This window comes from Somniosus microcephalus, chromosome 20, assembly GCF_052327205.1.
Source record: "Somniosus microcephalus isolate GS21.2 chromosome 20, FLI_Smic_1.0, whole genome shotgun sequence".
Lineage (NCBI taxonomy): Eukaryota > Metazoa > Chordata > Chondrichthyes > Squaliformes > Somniosidae > Somniosus > Somniosus microcephalus.
The window spans coordinates 38240039-38250708 of NC_141006.1; positions in this window are offsets into that span (position 1 = coordinate 38240039).

Genomic DNA, 10670 nt, shown 5'->3' on the forward strand with positions numbered 1-10670 from the left:
AGGTCCTTTACCCACAGGAGGCCCTCCAGAAAGAAGGATGTGGGACTAGATTGCCGAGGTGGTCACTGCCAGCAGTGTCACCCCAGGACCTGGCTCCAGTGCCCAAAGAGGTTTCATGACCTCAGACCACTGGTCAGGGTCAGTGAATGCATCTTGAAAAGCCATCTCCTACCAACTGCACCACTAGCCTCACACACTGCTCAATGCATGACCCTCCTCACCCCCATCACTCATCTACCAACAATCTCTACCAAACATGAGGCACACCTCATATTCCTAGCTTCACCTCACCCCTTGGAGATGGTGCAGGCCATTCTTGACAGGGACATGGCTGAGCCCTTGGCCAGCGGTGGGGCTGAAAGAATGCAAGATGCTGGTATCCTCATATGTTATCCTCTTTCTCACATCCCACTTCTCCCTCACTGCACAATCTCTTCTGATGTACAAGCTGCACATGGTGTAAGCATGCACCTCTTGCTTTACCCCCCTCCCCTCACCACAACCCTACCATTGTGCCTTCCTCATTTCAACACCCAAGAAATGCAGCCTCCCCAGCCAATGGTTGACCAAGAAGAGGGAGTGGAGAGTGAAGAGGAAGAAGAAACACCATCACTCAATTTTGCACTCCCAGCCACCAGCTCCTCAAGGTCATCCTGCAAGGCCATCTGCAGTTTTCCCCACTGAAAATCAGCAGCCTTCCACCAGCCTTGCTGCAGCCACCGGCATAGCACTGCATAAGAGCATTAGGATAGGCAAAGGCACATGCAAGACACTCACTAGGGAATGCACAAGGGTGATTAGTTGATTCTTTAATGTAATATTGGAATTGGGGTTCTGTTCACTGCTATCGCAGGTGGATGATTCGATCCCGGATATCTCGGCCAGAAAGGGGCTGTCTGGTTGCCTCCTTCCGCTTCCTCCTCTTCTGCTTCCTCCGCTTCTGCTCCCATCTCTTCTGCTTCTTCCTCTTCCTCCTCCCTCTGCAAGCAGCTTGTCTCCTTTGCTGCCTCTGTTCCATCTCCATGGCATGCAGCAGCCCAAGGGGGACTGTAACTAGAGCCCCCAGGACTGGGAGCAAGTAGTGTTTTTAAAGAGGCCTTCCTTTAAGAGCCAAAGCCGTGCAAATGTCCAGCAGCAGTCCCTGTAGTCCCTTCACACTAACAACTTTTTAAATGTATTACACCAAGCCACTACTCCAATAAAATGTAAAGAAACCAGTACAAAAGCAAAAATCTAAACATACCTGAAAGTTACCTGTGTCCCTTTAAGAAGCACTGGTAGGGGGCCTGTCGTACTGCTGCACGCACGTACTGCTGTGCGTGCTTTGGAGAGGGCATTAAAAGGAGTGGCAATGCCCAGAATACAAGATCGTGCGTCAATTCAGTGTTGCACGCCGATTGACATCACGATCTGGCTCATCTAATTATCTGGAGCGAGCACAGGCAATGGCAGTGCTGCCAACCTGCCCAAAATGGCGGCCACTGCGTTCCACAGAAGTGGACATAAGCGAGGCGGCCGCCATTTTTTTCTTCCAAACTAGCCTTAACGGCTGGGGCAAACGGGACCAATTTCACGCCTGTATGCTTCAGGACCAAGAACTACTTGGAATGAAGTTCCATAAATCGAGTCCAATGGATGCAATTTTTCAAAATTTAATTTTAGAGCCAAGGTGATCTTCAAAGACAAAAAAGTTCTTACTGTAAAAGAACCTTTTAAAAAATTGTGAATTCCCCCAGCTTCTTATTTTACTTCTGTGCTTCGGGAAGCCATTGACTGTGTGAAAGCTGAAAGATAACCTACTGTGTGGCCTTGGCCGGTACTGACTTTGCTCATCCTGTACTTGACGTTGCTTCATTTCTTTTCGTTGTAGTGATTGGCTCACTCTGACACCTTGTTACTGGAAGGTTACCAGCAGAATTATCATAGTCCGCGAGAAGAGGAAATGAGTGTCAAAGGGGATTTCCTCAACTAGCTCGGTCATTAAGAAGCATGTTTTTATGACCTACATCATGTAAATTTGGATCAGAAGTTAGTAAAAGAAAAGCATAACCGTATGTTGTTTTACTTGCTGCGTGCTGCTAGCATTGCCACTTGATTGGATAATCCAACAGTAATCAGTGATGGAAGTATTTGAGGAATTAGCTGGGTTTTTTACGGCAATTAAGAAAAATCATTAAATGATGGAAAATGCTGGAAATACACAGCAGGGCAGTCAGCAGATGAAAGGGAAGGTGAGGTTAATGTTTCTGGTTGAGCCCTTCATCAGAACCCTGAGAGAGAAGTGACCTTCATTCTTTCCTTTTGTCATGAGATTGGTTTGGAGGAAGTAGGCTCCTTTGGCCTAGTAATCTTATCCTTTCAAAATACCATCTTTGATCTATCGATGCTCACCTAATTTCCTTGCTAATCACAGTTGACCTCAAAGAGTATGGGCGCGATCTTGCCAGCCCTGAGGAGGCGGGTTTGGAGACGGGACTGCCGAGAAAATGGCAGAATCTGGGGGCGGGTATCCAACCCGCCTCCGTGCCATCTTCCCAGGAGGCGGGTAGCCGACCCGCGCCGGGTCCCGTCTCCTGGAGGCGGAAAGGGGATTACAGCTACTTAACTGCCTGTTAACAGGTAATTAATAGGCAGGTAAGAGGATTATCCCCATTTTTCCACCAGAGGCGCTGGCTTCCCGACGCCGGGAAACCCCGCCAGGGTCACTGAGGCGAGCAGTATGGGTGCAAAAGTGCGCTGTGGAGCTGAGTGATGGGTGCAAGTGTGGAGAGGTAAGTATGTGAGGTGAGTGGAAAGTGTTAGAAAATGTTTACTTACCGTTGTTTCTTCCTGCAGGCTTCAACAGTTGGGGATGCGGAGACTCTCGCATCTCACCGGCAGAGATGACAGATGACTGCTGCATTCTCCGATGCAACATCCATCTAATTTCTGCTCACAAAAGAGGTTCGGTGAGTCTTGAATACAAGAACTCATCAAACAACATAAAATGTCAGTGATTGACAGCTTCACAGAGCTGTCAAATGATAACAATTCATCTGTCAAAATTTTTTGATGTACTCTGTAATCGGCTTCCACTTAATTGGCCGGGCTTAACAAGGTCAATCAGGGGAAAATAGCGTGGGTTGGCCACAATTCGATGGAGGCGGGACTAAAACCCGACAAGCAGCAGCCCTGCCTCCAACGCGCCCCCATTGACAATATCGCACACCCCCAAATGCTTAACAATGTTTATGCTGTGCCTTGGGGTAAATGAAGACATTATGGAGAAAAATTAAACATGGAAGAGTGAAGATTTAACTATGGATTTGTGAATACTGTTGCAACATTAGTAAAATGAACTTGCAAGAAGTTGGCAAGTAGTCCTAATCTAACAGAGCTGATTGCTATCTGTGTAAAGAGATAAATTGGCTTGTAGTAACATTTTCCATCTAGTGCCTAATAGCTGAACAAAACCATAACAGACTGAGTAAGATTTCTTATAAGGTGATTGAAAACTCAATAAAAGACAGTCGCTATCGGGAAATTGTGCCCAAAATGCGCTTGGAATTGCGCTGGTTAGGTTACAGTTCAAGTTTCCACTAATACACATTTGCATAAAATCTTCCATGAACCAGCACAAGTAGGCAGCATAACAGGACTTCATTGTTTTTTTTTCTTTCCTTCCATTTAAAGTATTCCTTGATGTCTTTAAGAATGGTAATCTGGTGATTCTTCTTCTTAGGCAGTCCCTCGAAACCGAGGATGACTTGCTTCCACATTAAAAATGAGTTCTCGGGTGACTGATGAGTCCAATGCGGGACCTACAGTCTCTGTCACAGGTGGGGCAGACGGTGGTTGAAGGGGCAGGTGGGTGGGGTGCTTGGGTTGACGTGCGCTCTTTGTGCTGTTTGCACTTGGCTTCCGCTTGCTCCTGGCGAAGAGACTCGAGGTGTTCGGCACCTTCCCGGATGCTTTTCCTCCAATTTGTGCAGTCTTGGGCCAGGGATTCCCAGGTGTTGGTGGGGATGTTGTACTTTTTCAAGGAGGCTTTGTGGGTGTCCTTGAAGCGTTTCCTCTGCCCATCTGGTACAGTTTTATTAATACAGCTGAAAATGGGTGTATCAGCAAAAATAAGCTTTTTAAATTGTGTCCAGTCCTCCACCTATGAGTAACCTGATTTCAAATCACCGAAAATGATTAAAAAAAACTCTGCTGAACCATTTAACAGTTTAGTTGGCATACCCTCGTCAGTTTCTTAGTAAATTAAATATTTTTGATATGAAAAAACTTTAAAAATGTACCCGTGCACCTAAGAAAATGAGCGCAATTTGAAGAGCCTCCCTGAACCAGCGCAATCGGTGGAATCTCGCAATATCGACCTGGGGGCGTGGCTATCTTGTGGGCGGGGCCTGATCTGGGAGAATTGAATCTTGAACAAGTGTAAAAGATCGCGGAAAACACGAACGCAAGTGGTTTTGTGCGTAACTCACTTACGTTTAAAATTCCCCGACCTTTTGCACCCAATAGCCCAATTCCACCCGCATTGCGCTGATATAACGAACGTAAAAGAGCGGAAATACTACCCCAGTATGTTATGTCAAGTAAAATATTTTTCCTGTTACATGAGAAGTTGACACTGTTTATTTTACGGATAAAGCACCTGCTCTAGTTACAACTCAGACTTTTTCCCAATAAAATTTACTTGTTCTCACTGCAAAAGCCCCAGCCAAGCTCACATTCCCCAGGATCTGAAACTTAACCGTATGTGTTTAGGATGAGGATTTTAAACTTGAGGCATTGGGGGACAGGGGGCCAAGGATGTATTTCTGTGGAACATCACTTAACAACTTAGAGCACACAGTAGGAGGCTGTTTGACCCGTCATGTCTTTGCCAGCTCTCTGAGAACAATTCAAAGCTAATTCCACTGCCCTGCTCCTTCCCCATAGCCTGTATCTAGCTCCACTTCAAATATTTATCACACTTGCCCTTAAAAGATGTAATGGTCTCTGTCTCAACCATTCCCTGTGACAAAAGATTCTATAATCTCATTGTGTAAAGAAATTTTTCCTCACCTCTCTCACTCTCCTAGTAGTAAATTGATGATCCCCTTGTCACTGACACCTCAACCAGAGGAAATAGCTTTTCCCTATTCACTTTATCAAACCCATCATAATTTTAATAGACACAAAAGGCATCAAGGGGTATGGGGAGAGAGCGGGAATATGGTATTGAGATAGAGGATCAGCCATGGTCATATTGAATGGTGGAGCAGGCTCGAAGGGCCGAATGGCCTACTCCTGCTCCTATTTTTCTATGTTCTATGTTTCTATGATTAAAATCCTTAGTTAAATCTTCTCTTAGCCTTTTCTGTTCTAGTGGAAATAACCTCAGTATCTCAAATGTCTTCTCATAACTATCATCCTGGTGAATCTACACTGTGTGCTCTCTATAATTTTAACGACCTTTCTATAATGGGCTGCCCAAATCTGCAAGCAGTACTCTAACTGTGGCCTACAATGTTCTGTATAAGTTTATCTTTACATCATTACTCTTAAATCTATGTCCTTTACAACTTTACAATCATCAGGAGATCAAAATACTTTGCCCGAAGGGTCCACTACATTAACATGAACAGCCATTGCCAATGTGGGAAAATTGAAGAGAAAAAGGATGTATTAACGTCAGGCCCCGACCTGCTAGACAGAGCCAGTAAAAAAGAGGAATCTGATATGGAAGGTGTGTGGGAAATGGTTGTGATGTTATTGCTGGAGTGCGAGACAGACTTCTGGTGCAAAAGATCACCATTTACTGCTGAAAGTAGTGTGTCATCAAAGGTCTGTGAGTTAGGAACTAGTCATTGCGTAGAGTTGTGCTGTTCTATATATACATTTATTTGTTAAGATTACCATAAATAAACTTAGTGATTCAAATTGGAGCCTAAAATTTATGTCAGTGTGGTACGGTGGCACTTCCATCTTCTGGAGCAACTAGAAGTGAACTAACGTGTCAGTGACAATGGTGAACTAGGTTCTGTGTGAGGTCCAAGCATATAAGAACGACAAAAACTTACATTTATATAGTACCATTAACGTAGTAAAACGTCCCAAGGTGCTTCACAGGAGCTTAATTGGGCAATAAAACTGACACCCAGCCACATGAAGAAATATTAGGACAGAGCTTGGTCAAGGAGGTAGGCTTTAAGGAGCGTCTTAAAGGAGGACAGCGAGGTGAAGAGGTTTAGGGAGAGAATTCAAGAGCTCAGTGCTTAAAGAGCTGAAGGCATGGCTGCCAATGGCTGGGCGAAGGAAGCTGGGCTCCGAAAGAGGCCAGAATTGGAAGAACGCAGAGTTTTATGGGGGGGCACCTGAAAGGCTTTGGCTTCTGGAATGTGGGTGACTTAAGGTCTATTTACAGGAAGTCCAGCAAGATGGGTGAAAATAAGAATGACTCATTAAGCACCCCAAAACCTTTCACACCCAGATATAAACAAGCTTAAAAAAATACCCACAGAAATACAAGATCATAAAAACATGTGTACAATCAGATTTTTTGAGAATTAGATACAATACATTGAGTATATTGAAACAGGTTGTCATTGTTCACTTTTACACTCTAAGGGCTGAATTTTGCTGGCGCTCAGAGTGCGGGTTTGGAGGCGGGTCCGCTGTCAAAATCACAAAGATTGACAGTGGGTGGGTATCCCACTGTAAACCCGCCTCCTTGTCAGTTTCCCAAGTGTCGGGTCTGTCATCCCTGAACAGACCCGATACCAAGTGGCGGGTCAGCCAATTTAGATAGTTAAAAGCTTATTAAAAGGTAATTAAGAACCATTTTCCCATGTACTTACCATTTTACCAGGTTTTCAATGAGGTTCCCCGAGAGCGGCTATCACGTCAGGTAAGTATGTCAGGTTCTCAATGACTGTGGATTGCTGTGAATAGGTGAAAGCTGTAAAAGTGGTCTAAAACCTACCATTTCACAGCTGGTCACGTCCCAATCTTAGAAGCTGGAGCATTAATGATTTGGAACCCACTTTTGAGCTTTATGCACTTTTGAAGTGTTTGGAGTAATCTCTCTATTCACTGTCACCTCCTTGGAACAACCTAAATCAAAATTGATAGATTACTTCTAGTAGAGGTGCAAGGTAAGTTGGTGTGAGTAAGGATGTGCAGGAGTAGGGTAGGGAAGGCAGAATGATGGGGATGTGATGAATGGCACAGCAGGATGAGGTTGAATGTGGCTTTGCAGTAACGTTTCGTGATCTACTGAGATCATTGAAAGGTTTGCGCCACTGCAGCCTGGTCCTCCTGAAGACATCCCTGCTTGTGTCTTCCTGTGCAATGTGCAACCAGGTTGCGTTGGTGTCCTGGGGAGGTCTCTACCGCCCATTGGAAGGCAAGAGAACCTCCCTGAGTGCTGTGACTCCCTCCATAAGCATATGGAGATAGTCATGGGAGAGCCTGGGTGGAACCTCAATGCTGTAGAACACTGACAGCACAACTGCCAAAATGAATGTGGACATGGTCTCTTTAAGGAAACCGGCTGATGACACGTCATCAGCTGAAGTCATCAGACCCACTTCCTTTTAATTGGCCGGGAACCTCGCAGGGTGGGCTTAACAAGCCCAATCTGGGCAAAATCACTTGAAGGAGGCGGGATGAAGACAGGAGATGAATTTGAGGCCGCTGTCTACTCCGGCCGCAGCACGGCTGGTGAAATCACGACCTAGCTGTCTGTAATTTGGTTGTAGATAAGATGCTGTAAGTATCTTCAGCTGAGTCAAATCTGTATTTGAGTCTACTTCAGAGTTTGTTCTTTATTCTTCATTGTTTGCTCTTCAATGCAAAGAAAGAACTCGCCCATAGATAAGTGGACACAAATATACAGCTTGTCTCTCTGGCTGTATTTGTGAGAACTGTGAACTGATCTTGCATATTCCCAGGATTCTACTGGCTCTTCAAGTGTAGCTTCAAGACCGTGCTGTGCTGAAGGTCAGGCACTTCCATTCATGCCAACACCCTGTCCAATCCATTAACTTCAAGCACATGGGCCTAGTGTACCTTTACCACCTGAGGTGAACCTACATGCATCCAGCCCTTGGACATGGCAAAAGCTGGTGAAAATAATAGATATAGGCCTAGAAATTCAGTATAGCCACTTTTGGGGTGGTAAAGTCGGGCGGGCGCTAAAGTTAGCGCCCGCCGGAAAGTGGAGGCCACTTCGCCGAAATTCAGTAGCTTTGGCCAAGGAGTTTGGGCGAGCGCTGAAACTGGCGTTGCACTCCTATCTTTAGGCGCTAAGCCGGCGGTGCGGACTGATAACGCCGAGGCCGGGCGCAGCGCAGGTGCGGTCATGTTTTGATTGACAGCAGACACCCTGACGCCAGCCAGCTCTTAAAGGGGGAAGGGTCGACTTTGTCTGCAGCCACGCCCTGGATAGTGGAGCCCTGCAGCTAGGCCTGAACACTGCTGGTGGACCCAAATAGCGCCTGAAGCCATGCAGAAGGCCCGTGAACGAGCGCAGCGCTTCTCAGAGCATGCTTTGAGGGTGCTGTTTAGGGGGTTGGAAAAGAACAGAGAACTTGTGCCCGGACAGTGGCAAGAAGGCTCCCAGGAGGCAGTACAGGAGAGCCTGGAGGGAAATCGCCCTGAGGGTGTCAGCCAACAGCGATGTCCCCAGGACTGCTGACCAATGCCGCAAGAAGTACAACGACCTCAGTCGGTTGGTCAGGGTGAGTACCCTTTCCAGTGTCCTCCTCATCCTTGCATGTGCACCTCACATTATGGGCAAAGGGACCTCAAAGGCCTAATGGTCAGCCCTCCTCCCGCAGCTATGGCACTGGCATGATCATCAATAGCACTTTCTGCACTTTACACACTGGCCAAGCTATTCGACCATGGGAGGCAGTGCACACAACAACAGGGCACCACACTGTACTTAGAGGCCGTCCTTTCTCTTGCAGGCCAAGCTGGCGCGGAATTTGAAGAGCCAGACTGTCACCGGGGGAGGCCGTCCCCAGTTCCAGCAGCTCAGTCAGCTGGAGGAGAGCGTGGCTCGACTCGTGCGTGGCCGGGTGACTGGCCCCGTTGCTATTGGAGATGCCGACCCTGTGCTGGGACCCAATGGTAAGGACATGACCGTTTGTACCTCTCTGGTTCCCCTTGCGCTTCAGATCTAGATCCTTTGCCACTGTCCCACCAATGCGCATAATGGCACCACTCATGCCTCCCTCGCTGACGCCCTGTCCTCACTCTAAAGCTACTCTTGTGCCTTCCTGCTTTCAGCTGGTGAGGAGGAGGTCCCTGAAGCTGAGAGTGCCAGTCCCTCGGAAGAGGAGGACGACGAGGACCAAGAGGAAGGCGGCACATTGGGGGAACCCTCATCCGCGCCAGGGGATGGCAATGGAGGGGAGACGTCTTGCCTGGAGGAGAGCCAGGGGGAAGTGTTGCAGGGGGGTGTAGCTCCTGGGCCCAGTGGCGTCCAGGCACGCGGGAACGGTCGGGCAGCACGGCTGCCTTCTCCCCAGAGGGGGGAAGTGTTGCAGGGGAGGGCAGTTGCTGGGCCCAGTGGCGTCCAGGCACGCGAGAAGGGTCGGGCAGCTCGGCGGCCTTCTCCCCAGAGGGAGAGTCCGCCCTCCAGTCCGGAGGCGGTCCTCGCCCAGGAGGTGCGCCTCCTTGATGAAATGTCCGCGGCTTCGGAGCGGCGCCACAATGAGTTCATGGAGGTTGTGGGACAGTTGCCTCAGGCCATTGAGTCCCTGGCTCATAGTGTGGCCAATTTCGGGGACTCACAGGCCAGGGGTGTCGAGTAACTCGCGGCAGCACAGGCCAGGGGTGTCGAGCAACTCGCGGCAGCACAGGACGCGAGTCGCGAGTTCATGAGTGGTGCCGTCCAGACACTGGCTGATCTGATGCGGGCACAGACCAGGGCAGTTCGCGCACTCACTTCTGCCACACTCGCTGTGTCACGGAAGCATCGCCAGGGCACCCGCCGCCCTGCTGCAGCACAGCGGTCTGGCTTTCACCAGATTGCAGCGCTTGCTGCAGTGCCAGGCCGGCCGAGTGCCAGTGTCTCTGGCGACCAGCGAGCGCCTGGCATCAGCCAGCTTGCCCCCATTGCTGCAGCTGCCACTGCCACTCCCCCAGCCAAGGTGCGACGAGCTGCTGGAGAGACTGATGCTGGCCAGCCACAGCTGCAGCAGTCAGCAGCCCGCCCCTCCAGGGCCGGACCTCGTCTAGGCCGACCCCCAAGGGCATCTGCCGTCACGCATTGTGCCCCTCAGGAGCCTTCCCCCAGCCTTGCAACACCCACAGGGCCCAGGTTGAGGCGGAGCAACAGGTCGGGCAGGGGCCGGAGAAGCCTGCACAAGGACTCGCCCTCTCGGCACACCAAGTAGAGTGTGTTGCCAACTGTTTTTTTTATATGGGGGTGTTTGTGTTCTGGAGGGGGGGGGCTTATTTTGGTAAGGCCGAAGATGAAGGCAAATGTTGTTTTATATGGGGGTGTTTGTGTTCTGGAGGGGTGGAGCTTATTTTGGTAAGGCCGAGGATGAAGGCCAATTGGAAGGACAATTTTTGTTATTCCTCCCCAGGTTGTGGGAGTGAGATATGTTTTTGACTGTTTTTTGGGGGTCTTGTCTGTTTTTCTGTTTCATGTGGGAAGGGCCCTGAGTTTGTTAAATAAAGCTTTT